Source organism: Carya illinoinensis, chromosome 7, assembly GCF_018687715.1.
Source record: "Carya illinoinensis cultivar Pawnee chromosome 7, C.illinoinensisPawnee_v1, whole genome shotgun sequence".
Lineage (NCBI taxonomy): Eukaryota > Viridiplantae > Streptophyta > Magnoliopsida > Fagales > Juglandaceae > Carya > Carya illinoinensis.
This window is the reverse complement of record NC_056758.1, coordinates 19735300-19750000: the sequence shown is the minus strand read 5'-3', so window position 1 is coordinate 19750000 and position 14701 is coordinate 19735300.

The window sequence follows — 14701 nt, the reverse complement described above, 5'->3', positions numbered from 1 at the left end:
GGAGGACACTTTGGAGCCACCCATACAGCAGCTAAGGTACTTCAAAGTGGGTTCTTTTGGCCTTCCATTTTTCGTGATAGTTACACTTTGGTGAAAACTTGTCACCGGTGCCAACGTATGGGAAATATTTCAAGGCGTCATGAGTTACCATTGAAAGGTATCTTAGAAGTTGAGTTGTTTGATGTTTGGGGAATAGTTTTTATGGGGCCTTTTCCTCCTTCTTTTGGTTTTGCTTATATCTTATTAGCAGTTGACTATGTGTCAAAATGGGTGGAAGCAATTGCTACAACAACAAATGATGCAAAGGTAGTGCTCAAATTTCTGCACAAGAACATATTTACAAGATTTGGCACTCCACGAGCTATTATTAGTGATGAAGGGACTCACTTTTGCAACAAGTTGTTTGAGAATCTTCTTTCTAAATATGGTGTGAAGCACAAGATAGCACTTGCTTACCATCCTCAAACTAATGGTCAAGCTGAAATTTCAAATAGAGAGATCAAGAACATCCTTGAGAAGACGGTCAAAATCAATAGAAAGGATTGGGCGAAGAAGCTTGATGATGCTTTGTGGGCATACCGTACAACCTTTAAAACACCTATCGGGATGTCTCCATACCGATTAGTATTTGGAAAGGCATGTCATCTTCCTGTGGAGTTGGAGCATAGAGCTTATTGAGCTATAAAAAAGTTTAATTTTGATTTCAAGGCAGCAGGTGAAAAGCGACTTCTTCAATTGAATGAGATGGAAGAGTTCCGGAATGATGCATATGAAAATGCAAAGATCTATAAAGAAAAGACGAAGAAGTGGCATGACAAACAAATTCTCAGGCGAGAGTTTTCTCCAGGACAACAAGTTTTACTCTTCAATTCACGACTCAAACTCTTTCCAGGAAAGTTGAAATCAAGATGGACGGGTCCTTATACAATTCATGAAGTTTTCTCTTTTGGAGCAGTAGATTTGAAGGACAAGACTGGGAATATTTTCAGAGTTAATGGTCAGAGATTGAAGCACTACTATGGAGAGCAAATGGAGAGGAACTATGCATTTATTCCTCTTGGAGATCCTAATTGATGATCATTGAAAAGTCTGGCTGTAGACTTTAAAACAAGCGCTTATGGGAGGCAACCCATAGATCTATCTTTCTTTCTTTCATTTATTTTATTATCTTTATTTATTTAGTTTTAATAAATTGGTTTTTGATGCAGGGTTATTTAGCGTGAATAAAGAGCTGGAAATTTTTACAACCTTGGAAGGTTCACCATGAAACCAGGGAAGTTCCTTTATTTCTTCAATCCTTTTTACTTTTCCATCACAATGAGGACATTGTTTAGTTTAAGTTTGGGGGTGTAAACTCCTATAATCATTTGATCCTCTTGTTTTCTAAGTCTTGGGTGGTTGATGGGTTGTTTGATTCTCTTACCAAGCATGCATTGGAGTAAGATTGAATTCTCTATGACTCTGAAATTTGTGATTGAAGATGGTTTTGAGAAAAATTTTCAAAAATTTCTTTTATGTCAAGTGAAGTTTTGTGGGTACTTTGGTTTAAATCTTTGACCTTGAACACAATTGAGCACATAGTCGTTTTTCTCTTATTCCATTTTGCTTATGAAGAGAAGAAGTTGAATTAATTGAAAGAGGGAGGTTCGATTTTGCTTTGCTCTAGAATCCGTTGATGGGTCCTTGAGGCGAAATCCTAGTTGAGACCAAATATCAGAGAAATGATCTAGGCATTTCTTTGGCATAACCAAAAAGCTTTCCCAGCCGTCTTAAATGTCATGCCATCATTACATGGTGTGTTTCCATAGTCAACCCCCTTGAGCCTTCATGAGCCTTTATTGATTCTTTGAACTACATAAACCATGCCAGCTCTAAGCCTGAAAAATAATGAATCTACCGTTGATAGTTTGAGAAAATACTTTGGTGGAGAGTTACATTTAAAAGAAAAAATTGGTTTCATGATGAACCGTACTATGTTTGCTCTGTTTGATCAAAGAAAAAGAAGAAGAAGAAAGGAAGTGACTGAAAAAAAAAAAAAAAAAAAAAAAAAAAAGAAAAAGAAGTCGCCAAGCGGAATGTGAATTACCTCAGATTTTGTTACAGGAAGTGTTGGTATTACATCAGTGATTACAGCAATAATAATGCCACAAGTATGAGCATATTGCCAAGAAAGAGCTATGATTTGAATCATGTGAGTTTCTCTTTTAATGTTCTTTTCACTAAGTATTTTCCCAGTTTAATTTAATTTCCCACATCCAGTTCTTTCTTAACCCTCACCCTGTGGCCTATCATTACAACCTTATTAAAGACCTTTTGATCTCTGATTTTGGTGTTGACTACATTAGTGGAGAGGATTTCTAAAAATTGGACTTATGGGGTTAAGTTTTAAGAGAATTCTTCTGATTTTGGTTGTTCTACTTTTATCTGAGTTTGCAGGTGGTTTGAGGTTAAATTGACTATATCACACACACACTCAAGGTCTTAGCTTTAGGTTAAAGTAAACGCCTAACTCTTGCTTGACAAATTGCAAAATTTTTGATTGATTTTCCTGCCATCTTTGATGTTAAAAGAGTAAGATACTAGAGATGAAATCTAAATTCATAAAAGCTTGGTGAGTGATGATACTTCTCTTTCGGGTTGAATCGATATTGCCTAAACTATCATTTGCTTTTCTTTTTTTCTTTGAGGACAAACAAAGTTGTAAGTTTGGGGGTATTTGATGACTTGCAAAATTTCATATTGCAGATTTTACAAGTTCGCTCGAGCGGAGGCTTTTGGCCGCTCGAGCGAATTCAGGCAGATTTAAACGCTCGACTGCCGCTCAACAGGGAGCTCGAGCGGGTTGCTGAAAAACAAAGATCCCTCGAGCGGAGACATTGGCTGCTCGAGCGAAATCAGGCAGAGTCGAACGCTCGATGTGCGCTCGATAGGACGCTCGAGCGAAATCAGGCAGAGTCGAATGCTGGATGTGCGCTCGATAGGACACTCGAGCGAAATCAGGCAGAGTCGAATGCTCGACGCGCGCTCGACACCCCGCTCGAGCGAACATTGTATCTTGACAGATTTTAGGTTTTCCGCCGTGAGACCATATAAAAGCAATTTTTCACTCTAGAGCCGCGAGTTTGACTGGAGAACACTTCTTGGGAGAGAAAAACACAGTTAGAGGGATTCAATTCATCTGTTTTTGGAGACGGAATTCCAATTATTGCACGTACGTTGGAATCATACACGAGCACGGACGAGAGAAAAGCTTTGAATCGTTCCCTTGAGCTTTTGACGACGAGTTGAGGCTGCAAGGAGGATTTTTCTGTGTTTATTTTCTTCCTCCCATCTTCTCAGAACAATTATGGTGAATTCGTGTATGTTGAATTCCATTTCTAGCATGAGCTAAATTTTCTTCATTCTAGGAAAACGATGTAACCTATATCCGAACTATGCTTGATTGTCTATGCTAATTTAATGCAATTCTCTCTTTGTTTATCTGATTTATTCTGAATTTATTGCTTCTAATTAACTGGCCATTGATTAGATGATAAGTAATCTTGTGATTTGCTGTCGAAAGAGGGAATCATAGGGTAGATCTTGGATATTTCAGCATAGGTAAGTATAGAGATCGAAAGACTTGTATGAACCTATGTAGTAATTAAATCATTGGTCTTATTGCGTTCTTGATTGTTGAATTTGCATATACTTGTGTGAATTGATAACCAAGAGTCAATTCCAATTGACTATCAAAAGAGGCTTTTGGATGAATTAGAGATTTGCTAATAGACAAAAGAGATTTAAATTAAATTAGCTGGATGAGAAAAGCATAGTGAAGAAGTAGGTGAAATCGATTTCCTAGAAGTTTTCTTCCCATTAATTTGATCTTCGAACGTCAGTGTTATTTCCTTCGCACATTTTTCTTTGAGTTGATCTAGTTTAGATTGCAACTACAAAAATCTTAGTGATTCCTCTAGATAAAATCAAGTTTAGTATAATTTTGGTATTTGGCAAACGTAAGGTACTAATCCCTGAGGACGATACTCTTCTTATTACTTTACTATAAAACTACGATACTGTGCACTTGCAGTTTTGCACCGGTCATTCATGGTGATAGAATCGTGTTACCTGTAGAACACAAGATGTTTTCCACTAATCATCATGAAATACCATACATCGTATATAGATCTATGTCATAACTCCAAAATCCATTAAATTCATTCGTACTCTCCTTGAATAAAACTCTACAAAATAAAAGACTCTTTCCTTGTGAAGAAGATGCATCATCAATCTTAAAACCAAAGGTTCCTAACATCATATTCAGAAAATTCCTTAGCTTAAGTGCTAAAACACTTTCACATGGTAGGTGCATTTTGACATGCATATATGGAAAAATTATCATTCTTAATTTTCATTAACATGCTAAATAGTAAAAGTTAAAAATACTTACTGTAGAGTAGGACATGCCTTGAGGAGACCTTGGCCTAGTTTTTTTTTTTTTTTCACTTTCTAGTTTTCAAAATTCCTTTTTTTTTTTTCCTTCTAAAACATTTTTATTCCTTTTTTTTTCATATAGTTTTCTTCCCTTTTATTTTGAAAAGTCTATAGAATCTTTTGACTTAGGCTCTTATACAAACTATAACATATTAGGTTTTAGTTTGTTAGGTTTTAAGAATCTCAAAACGATTTCATGAATCAAGTGTTCGATTAGGTTTTAGTCCATTAGAATATTTGAATCCTAATCTCTTAAAGAGATGGAATTGCCTTTTTATTTAATTGATGCACTTTGGTGTATAATTTTGCTAAACGAATTGTACCATTAGACTGGTATGAATATTTAAGACTCTACGATGTATTAACAAGTTTTGAGATTTTCAAATCGCCATATAGGATATCAAAATCCACCTAGGATCACTAGAGAACTTTTTTGGACACAAAGGCACAATTTTAGCCATCTACTTGGAAAATCGAGAGACTGTCAAGTGTCAAATTCAGCTTAGGATTGGATGGACTGTGAAGTATCGGGAAATTGAATACAAGATTACCTACCCCTCGTTCATGACAGTGGAAAATATATCCCAAAACATGACATGATTCATAACTTCATAACAGAATGATTACTATATTGATACAAAACTTGTCTGCCATGATAACATAAATAAGTATTGGAGACAGTGCTTCATAAGTACAATATTGAAAAGCATAACTACCAAAGTCACTCGTTGAGTCACTCACGCATCTTGGCGAGTATAGCCATAATCCTATCTATAAATTCGAGGCCTGTAATAACAATCTCTTTGTCGCAGCGTCTGGGCCAAATCAATCTCGTCCAGTCTGTCTTTAGCTAGCTCTCTAGATCCAGACACATAGTCTTCCATTTCGGGAGGATTGGTAGTTAGAACTATGAAGTGAGATTTGATTACAAATCTTAGCAAGTCAACTATCATCTTAATTAGCAATATACAAATGCATGCATGATAGTAAAATGGCATAAATGAATCGTGACATGGATATTAATGTGCATGACATGACTTAGCAAATAACGTGACATGTGCTAACAAAAGTTCAAACTTTACGTTGGCTGAAAATGACATAAACTTGTTTGAACTAAACATGAATTGGAATTTTGTTCAACTTAAACATGAAAGTGTGAATGCAACACTACTCCCCTTGAGCCATGTGCTCCTGTCGATACTACATCACATAATAGGAATCTACATTAGTTGTGAGTACGTCATGATAACTAAAATGATTAAAACTGATAAACATGTGGTTGACACCAATTACTCAGGTCCCATTCAAAGACTGTCGACGATAGTTCAACCCAAAGAATTCCACACCAGTTTAAATACTCCAGTTTGGGCAACGAAGTTCCACTACTATAATACCCCATCTTAGCACTTAGGGTCATGATAAACATAATAGACTCCATTGACATCAAAATAATTTTTGTGACATTCTCTATGCATGGGGACATGACATGCCATGAACGTGTGACAAATGGCATGTAACAGATAAACCTGTACTTGAAACAATTAACATGGCATGGCATATTAGATTATTTATAATAAGCATGTCAAAATAATATGACAATTATGTCGTACCATTGTACATACAAAAATACACCAAAAAGTAAGTTAAAGGCTAACTTATAGTGATGGTGAGTGACATAAAAGTAGCGGAAAAATAGCGTAAACTGAAATGAGATATTTCTAAGGGTTAGAATATCCCACTAATTACTACAAAACATAAAATTCATGAAATTATGGCGCAATTGCTATTTTAGCCCCTCTACTTGTGAGAAATGACTATTTTGCTCTTAAATTAAAGATTTTGCATACAAGCTCCAAATTCTACAAAAACTTACATTACTCATGTAAATTTTGTCCTAAATCTTGATTCTATGGATTGATTTGTTTTGTGAATCTTGTTCTTAAAACTTTGATCTATGGATGAAGATTGGATTTTTTAATATTTATCACTTAGGTCTTTGTTGCATTGTTGATGTATATGCAAGAGTATGCTTTTAAGCATGATTTAGAGGCTCTAGTGTATGATGTTTGTTTTGATGGATGATATGCTATGGTATGTTAGATTTGATAATTAGATCAAGTGTGAACTTTAATGTGAATTTGGTGAGTGAGATGAGATGAGAATTTTCTGAAGTAAGATAGCTTTTGAACAGTAGTGAGATAGTTTAAATTGAGTATACTTGGGGTTTTGGAAAAGGAGAGAGAAAAGGTTAAAAAAATATTATAAAGTTGAAATATTCTAAGAATATAGTTCTATAATATTATTTTTGTCGAAAAAATTGAATTATTTTTTATTTTTTGTTTGAAAGTTTGGGAAGGTTTTAATGATTAGTTTAAAAAAATTTTAATGATTAGTTTGAAAATTTTGTATTTGAATTATGTTTGGGAAAGATATGAGATGACAATTTTGGAATGAGAACTATTTCCAAACAAGGTGTATTGCATGTAAATCAAGGATTTAGTCTGTAACAACCTGTCAAAAATTCAACAAAGGAGTTTCTTTAGGCCTTAGGAACCTAGGAAAAACCCTAAAAGTTTTTACGAATTGACCATTCATGTAAGTTTTAGTCTGCAGTATAGTCAGTATTGCCACTCATTATAGTGCTATAAATGTGATTTTATTTACTTGAGATACAAACAACTATTAGAATGAGAAACGGTTTGCGTCATTAGCCTAATTTTACACCCCCAACCTCTGCTTGGGATGGAATAGAGATTTTGGTCTAGTTTGGGTACTAGACTATTGTGAGAGAATACTCTACTACTATTCATTATTTTATCATTACTTTTTTCTACTATTCAATATTTTATTCAGAATATCTAAGATCATCTCATTACACAAATGCAACCTTAGAGCGTCAGGACATGTAGCACAAAGTTAGACACCCACGTACATGACAGTTAACATACAATGCATCCTATAAGTGCATCTAGTAGAATACAATATTTACAACGAATAAGGGTGACTAAATAAAACTTATGCTAGAATAACTAAAATACCCCAATATCATTCATAACCATCATAAGTTCAAATCATATGGTGTCGTATCTTATTACAATTATTCATGATAAGAAGTCTCCATAGCTAAATGAACTGCTTCATGCGTTCTACTGCATGGAGGGTTAGGACTATAAATACCAAGATGAGGTCCAGTCTTTTGTCGAGATCTAGCTCCTTTTCAATCGCTTGCATCCACTGGTCCATCTAATCCATCCTCGTCGAGTCCTGACATAATTTCTATCATTCGAGTGGAATGATAATGAGTCCACAAGGGGTGAGATTTACTTGAAATCTTCGTAAGTAAGATAAACAACATGCCCAAAGATAAATCATACATGCCGCATGATAAATATGAAATGCATGCAATGTAAAAAAAGCATTGTATGTCTCCCATCCAGATTCCTTAATATTTACAGAAAAAATAAGAAACATTTTCTTTCTAAGAATATTTTTCACTTCAAGTAACAAACGCAAACTTTCATCATTATTAGCAATTCATACTTAATCATAACATTAACAACATAACATATGGTATCGTCATGGTTCCCTATATGCACTGTGAGTATTTGCTAGTGATTGTAGCACAACTCATGTTGAAACTATGTTGTCTGCAGACTCGTTCTCAATGCATTAATAACATAACATCATCATAACAATATAATGTGTATACCCACTAGCATTAGGTGTCAACATCAGTTGACTTTGCTCCATCGTTCTTTAAAATGAACATATTAGAAGCCCATTGACTGTTCTTTGTCAACTCAAGGGCTACCACTCTATTTTACTCATTCTAGAGTAGACAGAGGAGTTCCATTAGAATAATTCCCCATCCCAATCTTCGGGGTCATGACAAAAAAATTATTTTCATGTTATGCTTGAAATATGTAGTTCATGACATATTCATATGTAGTTAGCTTTCATATGAAAATGACATTTATATGCAAAATGTTAAAAATGGTGAAAATATCGGGCCATGTAGCCAAGTAGTCATGTACTCAATGTGTCATATAACATGATATTTCATGTTCAAAATGAGTGACATTTATCAGTAAATCATAAATAACTTATCAGGTTGTAAGATAGAGGCCAACTTACAACTTTCTTGAGTTGTGAAAATCGTTGAGGCATAAATCAAATTTGTACTAAGTTAAGGTATTTACCAAAACATCCCTAAACTCTAAAAAATTCCTACTAAGGCCTTAATTTTTCAGTATTCACAAACAAACCTCAAATTTAATCAAACTTGATGGACCTCATTTTTTTATATTCTAAAACCATTTATACACATATAATTGAAATTCAAAGTGGATCTAGCTCAAATACACTTAACCCGTGGCATGCACTCTAGTTGAAGCCTAAATCTAATTTTAACTTTTGATCCCAATGACTGCAGGCCTATACAATTTTATTTAATCACAAATAATCACTATAGTCCTTAATGACATGATAAAGGCCAAATTTTAGGTGAACAAGTTCATCCCAACACTTATTTATGGCTAAAAACCTAATTCTCTATTAAACTAGTCCTTAAGCATGCATGATATCTCTTAGTCATTTTCATCAATAAAAGTTTCAAAAACTAGACTTAATCATACATTTCCCTTCTTATCCCAATCACAAGGTTTTCTAACTACTCATTTATCAAGCCTAGATCGAATAAATCAAAACCCCGCAGGTTAAGCAAAATCGTGCATGCTTGGATGATCAACACAAGATAGAATTAAAACCTATCATGGAATGCTTCTAATCTCAAAATCAAACCCTCAATGATCATTCTAAGACATTAATAAATCATATCAAAATATGCTAAGGCATGTCATAGCTAAAATTCCCACTTAAAACAATTTAAACAATTAATCTCTCCCTAATGAACCTGGTTTTGAATAAAGCATGGCAATCTTTTCTAAACTCGTCAAAAAAATCCTTCAACACTTAAAAGCAACACACAACATGCCAACTAAGATCTAGGGCAAGAAGACTTACAACTTTTATAGCCCTCTAAAGCTCCCAACAAAAGAACCTCTCAAAAACTTCCCAAGAACATTCAAGAGCACTTGGTTTATCTCTATGGCTCACTAAGGGAGGGGAAGCTCTCAAGATCTCAAGAGGAAGCTTGGAGATGAGGTTTAGTGGATTGTGGGAGTGGAAGGGCCTTTTATAGTCTTCAAGAGGGGAGAGGGCACTAGTCATGGTTTGGAAGAGGGCCTTGTGATTTGTGGAGTGTGAGGTGGTGGTGATGAGTGCATAGTTCTATCCTTGTGTCATTTTGTGCAAGGTGAATAGTGTACTAAAATGACCATGATCTCATCCAGTCAGGTGCTACCATGACCCTAAAGGTCCAAGTGTAACGCCCCAGTCCCGTAGGGGTAAGAGAGTTATTTCTTGTAACTTAAAACTCACATTTCATCAAAATATTTACAGACTCCAAAATTTAAAATCATCATAATACAACAAAATCTCTTAATAAAATCTGCCAATCCTTAGATATCTTCTATGATTAATCTACTATACTTAAATAATCATCTCACCCATGCTCCAGAATCATGATCCTTAGCTAATCTATTCCAAAATCATTTGAAAAATATTGTGGAGATAAGAGATGAATTATCATTATCAACAACTTAGTAAGCAAATAACATATACTGGTGTGTAAACACGAGCATTTACAAAGATCAGAATGCAGAATAAAGCATTTTCATTTTTATAGTGTAGAAGCAAAACATGTTATCAAAATATCAGAACGAAGATTCAAAAATAATTTCATTCAAAAATATCCTTTGGCATGGCATAAATGATCATCATCACCATCATATCAGAACAAAGGTCATGTATAACCCCTATGGTAGGATTGTGCATCTGTGGATAACCAAGCAGAACATAAATCACCATGTTATCAAAGTGATTGAACTAAAAGTAGAGACCACTATTATGTCCTTTGGTAGGGCCAGAGGTCCCTATTGTATCCCATGACAGGGCCTAAGGTCACTATTATGTCCCATGATAGGGCCAGATGTCACTATTGTATCCCGTGACAGGGCCAAAGGTCACTATTATATCCGGTGATAGGGTTAGATGTCACTATTATATCCCGTAACTAGGCCAGAGTTCACTATTATATCTCATGACTGGGTCATAGGTCACTATTATATCCCATGAAAAGGCCAAATATCAAAGCAAAACAAAATTAGAATCACAATATCAGAACCAGAATCAGAGTTAGAACATAACCAGAAAGTCATGCCAAAGGTTTTTTAGATGTCATATTATATCAAAATAGAGTACTAAAATAAATCCAAATCATTTCACATATTCAAAACATCTTCGCATCACATGCACAAATTTTCATAAATTTTATATTCACTCTTTGTGCATAGTTCAGAAAATAAAATGCACAAAATTAGCTCATGTTTACACCAGTCATGACAAACAAATACTCTCTCATATAAATTTTATGCATATGCAGAACACATAATTGAGGTTGTTTTTAGAGTTCTTTTCAAAACAAACATGCATATCTTCAAAATTAACTTCATTTCATTTCTTTTATGAAAAATCTAGTACAGAAACCCTGCTTACCTAAACTTCTTAGCTTTTCAGAATTTCTCTACAACAGTACTGAACGAATATCAATCATCACCTATAAAAATTCAGGTAATTTGAATAAATCTCAAATTGAGCAAATACCTCATATTTACCTTGAAATAACTATTTTAATTCCTCAAAAACCTAAAAATTCTTTTAACCCTAAAATATCGTCACTTCCCAACTTCATCGATGTCCATTTAATATTTACTTAACCTAATTCCCACTTATTCACAAGTTTATATATAAAAAAAAAAAAATTAGAACCCAACCCATTTAAAAATGAAGAGTTGGTAAAATAAAAATATTACCCGACTGAAAAATAATTTAGAACCCAAACTCAACCCAAAATATATTTTACTTCAAAATAACTTAATGTAACACACTAAAAAAATATGAAAAGAAAACAAACCTACTGAAATAAATCCTTAAAACACCATGTTTTAAAACTGAGGACAAAATCGTAATATCCTAGATCTAATCTTCACTAACTTTACATAAAGAACAACACCACCTTAGTTTGTAGGGAAGCATAAACACTGGATTCAGAAGGTGTATCGACAGATCTGGGAGATTGAGGTGGTGGTGCCGGCAAGATGGGAGGCTGAGCACTTATGAGTGAGTGAGAAAGGAAACAAAGGACGTGGTGGTGATTGGCTTACGGTTACTGACCAGACTGGGTGGTTTGCGGTGTGCATGAAAGGATGAGTTGCAATGATGGTGGTGGGTAGAGTTGGGTAGTGTTGGAGTCGTGGTGGGTCCTTGATGGTGAAGGGAGGAGACATTCGGGTTGCTCTATTTTTGGTGAGCAAAAACAGGGCCTCTTTGGACTACCGATGGCAGCATGCATGGGGTTTACGGCACATTGTGTCAATGGTTTGGGGTGGCTTCCATGGATGGGGTGGCATGGTTGCAGCAGTGTGAAAGGGCGACTCATTGGCTGCTGCAGCTTGGTTGCTTTAGGTAGCTGGGCACGGCGGTGATCTACGGGTACTGCAATAGCAGTGCAGTGAAGGTTCTGCGCGGTGGCTTGTTGCGGCTTCGATGTGGAGGGGTTGTGGTGCTCGCGACTACAAAAACAGATTGGCTTTTTGTTGTTATAGGGAGGGCTGGCGACTGAGTAGTGGGTAGGTGGTGCACAGCTGGAGTGGTGAGCTCTTAAGGAGTTTGGGTGGCTCAGGTTCCATGCGTGGACTGAGTAGTGGCTAACTTAAAGTGGTGTAGAAAGAACATGAATACGGGATCTAACGTGTACGTGTTCTATAAATAATGGGGGTTTTTGCCGTGAATATATATTTGTTGTGACTTTAGGGGACGCGGGAAAAGTAACGTGCATGGTTTGGGAAGTGCATGAGAGATGTGCAATAAAAGATGTATAAAGGTGGGTTTAAGAGTTTTTAAAGTGAAAATGGACTCTAGAGTTGTAACCCTAATCTGTTTGAAAAAAGGGTTAAAATGAAACAATCTTTCAAAAAAAAATCATGGGTTGGATCTATAAATAAAATAGGCCTCTTTATAAACTTAAAAAAAATGAAAAACTAAACTTGTTCAAAAGATTTATCTAGCCCATAAAAAGATTTTTAAACCAAATATCAAACCCAAGGTAAAATCATAATTTACCAAAAGATATATTTTAAGCCCGTAGTCTCCCATATATATATATATATATATTTGAAAACTCAAATGGGTTTTTCGCACATATAAAATCCAAAAATTCTTTAGAATAGCCTGGCACTGGACCTATGTAATGACCCGCTTTCACGTGTTTTTTTTTTTCACTGAAGGGTTGTTTTTATTTTAATTAATATATTAGTTTATTTATTTTAAATTATTGCATTTTAAATTTAGTTTTATTTGTTGGATGTTGTATTTTATTTATTTATTTATTTGTTTGTTTCACGGTTTTTAATCTCTTTCTCGGCGGTTTTGTTTTGTTGTCCGGAGTGAGGATTGGATCTCATTTCTCCCTACATCTCTTTTTTTTCCTTTTTCCCTTTTTCTCTTTTCTTTTTCTTCTTTCTTTTTCTTTTTCTTTTTTTCTTTCTTTTCTTTTTCTTCTTCTTCCTTTCCTTCCTTCCCACGTCGACTCTCTCTCTCTCCTCTCCCACGCCGGAAGCCAGCCCAGCCCGACCCATCGCCGTCCGGCCACCGTGTGGCACACCACCCCCACCGTCGAAGTCCCTCCCTCTGGCGCACCACCCCACCGAATCCCAGCCCCATCCGGCCGGCCGTTTGGCCGGAAAACGCCATTGAAGCCCCACGGATTTTGCCCCGATCCGCCGCCGTCGCCCCACCTCCGGCCACCACTTCTTCACCACTTCATCACCGGTTCCTTGCCGTCCTAACCCACCCATTTCTGGCCCCTAATAGCCACCGGAACAGCTCCCACGAGCTAGCTTTCCTTTTTGGGAAATCCAGCCTCCCTCCACCGTTTTCGCCGCCACCCACGGCCAACCACCACTTCCAATAGCTTCATAATCATCTTTAGATCATTCCCTATCAATTCCAAGCCCTAGTTTGTCCCCGTTCAAAAGTGGGTATTTTACAACCCACGGCCACAGTGAATTTTCACTGTTACGTTGTTTTTTCTTCGCCGTTTGCAACGCCGCAAGCTTTCTAAAAATACCATATAGTGCAGTAAGTATTTTCCAAATCCTATTTTCAGATTTAAATATATTTTGCTCATTCAATAATTTATCTGCTGGTTGGTTGATTCCGGACTGAGTCCGAGGAGTTCGGGGGTCGGATGAATGAAGGACGGAGTTGTTTGTTTTATTGATATATGTTCGTTGATTATTTGTGTGCATTGATATTGCATTTACATGGTGCATGCACGTGTGTTTTTATTTAATTGAGAAAAGCCTGTTTAATTGGCGTAAGTGGACTTACGGGTGTATGTGTATCACGACCCCAAGCCGGGATGGGGTATTATCTCGGTGGAGCTCCTCTGGTCACTCGGGAGTGGAATAAACTGAGTGATGTCCCCTGGGTTGTCGTTGGGCGATGACGGGAGCGGGGGTTAGGGGATGCTTGGCTACGAAAGTGCCGGGCGCGGAACCGGGCATCGCCCTACGCATCGACTCTGTGGCCCTTCGCTGGTGAGGGCTAGAGGATGCTTGGCTACGAACGCGTGGGGCGCGGAACTAGGCATCACTCGTTAGGTGTCACATGCATGGTCGTAACCTGCGGTGTGGCACTGGAGCCAGGGTGTGCGGATGACCCCTAGGGGAGGTCATGGTGCATACGGATTAAATTAGATAATGGTTTGAGATTGATATGGGCCAAATGTGACTTTTGGTGTGATATTTGGAAAGGGTTTGTTTTTGGGCCAAATGGGATTTTTGGCGTGCGTGGAAAAATATGTTTTTATGGGTTTTACGCATTGGCATCACTTCATGCATATTGTTTGAGTTCTATATATTTTTATCTGGTGGTGTTTGGATTTTACTTACCTGCGATACCATTTTTGGTTCCGTAGATTTTGGTGCAGGATTCGAGGAGGAGGAGGAGGCTGAGCCCGAGGATGCGGCTCCGCCGGAGTTTTGAGTCGAAGTTATGCCTTATAGTTTGGTTTAAAACTATATTTGTGTTGTTGTAATATTTT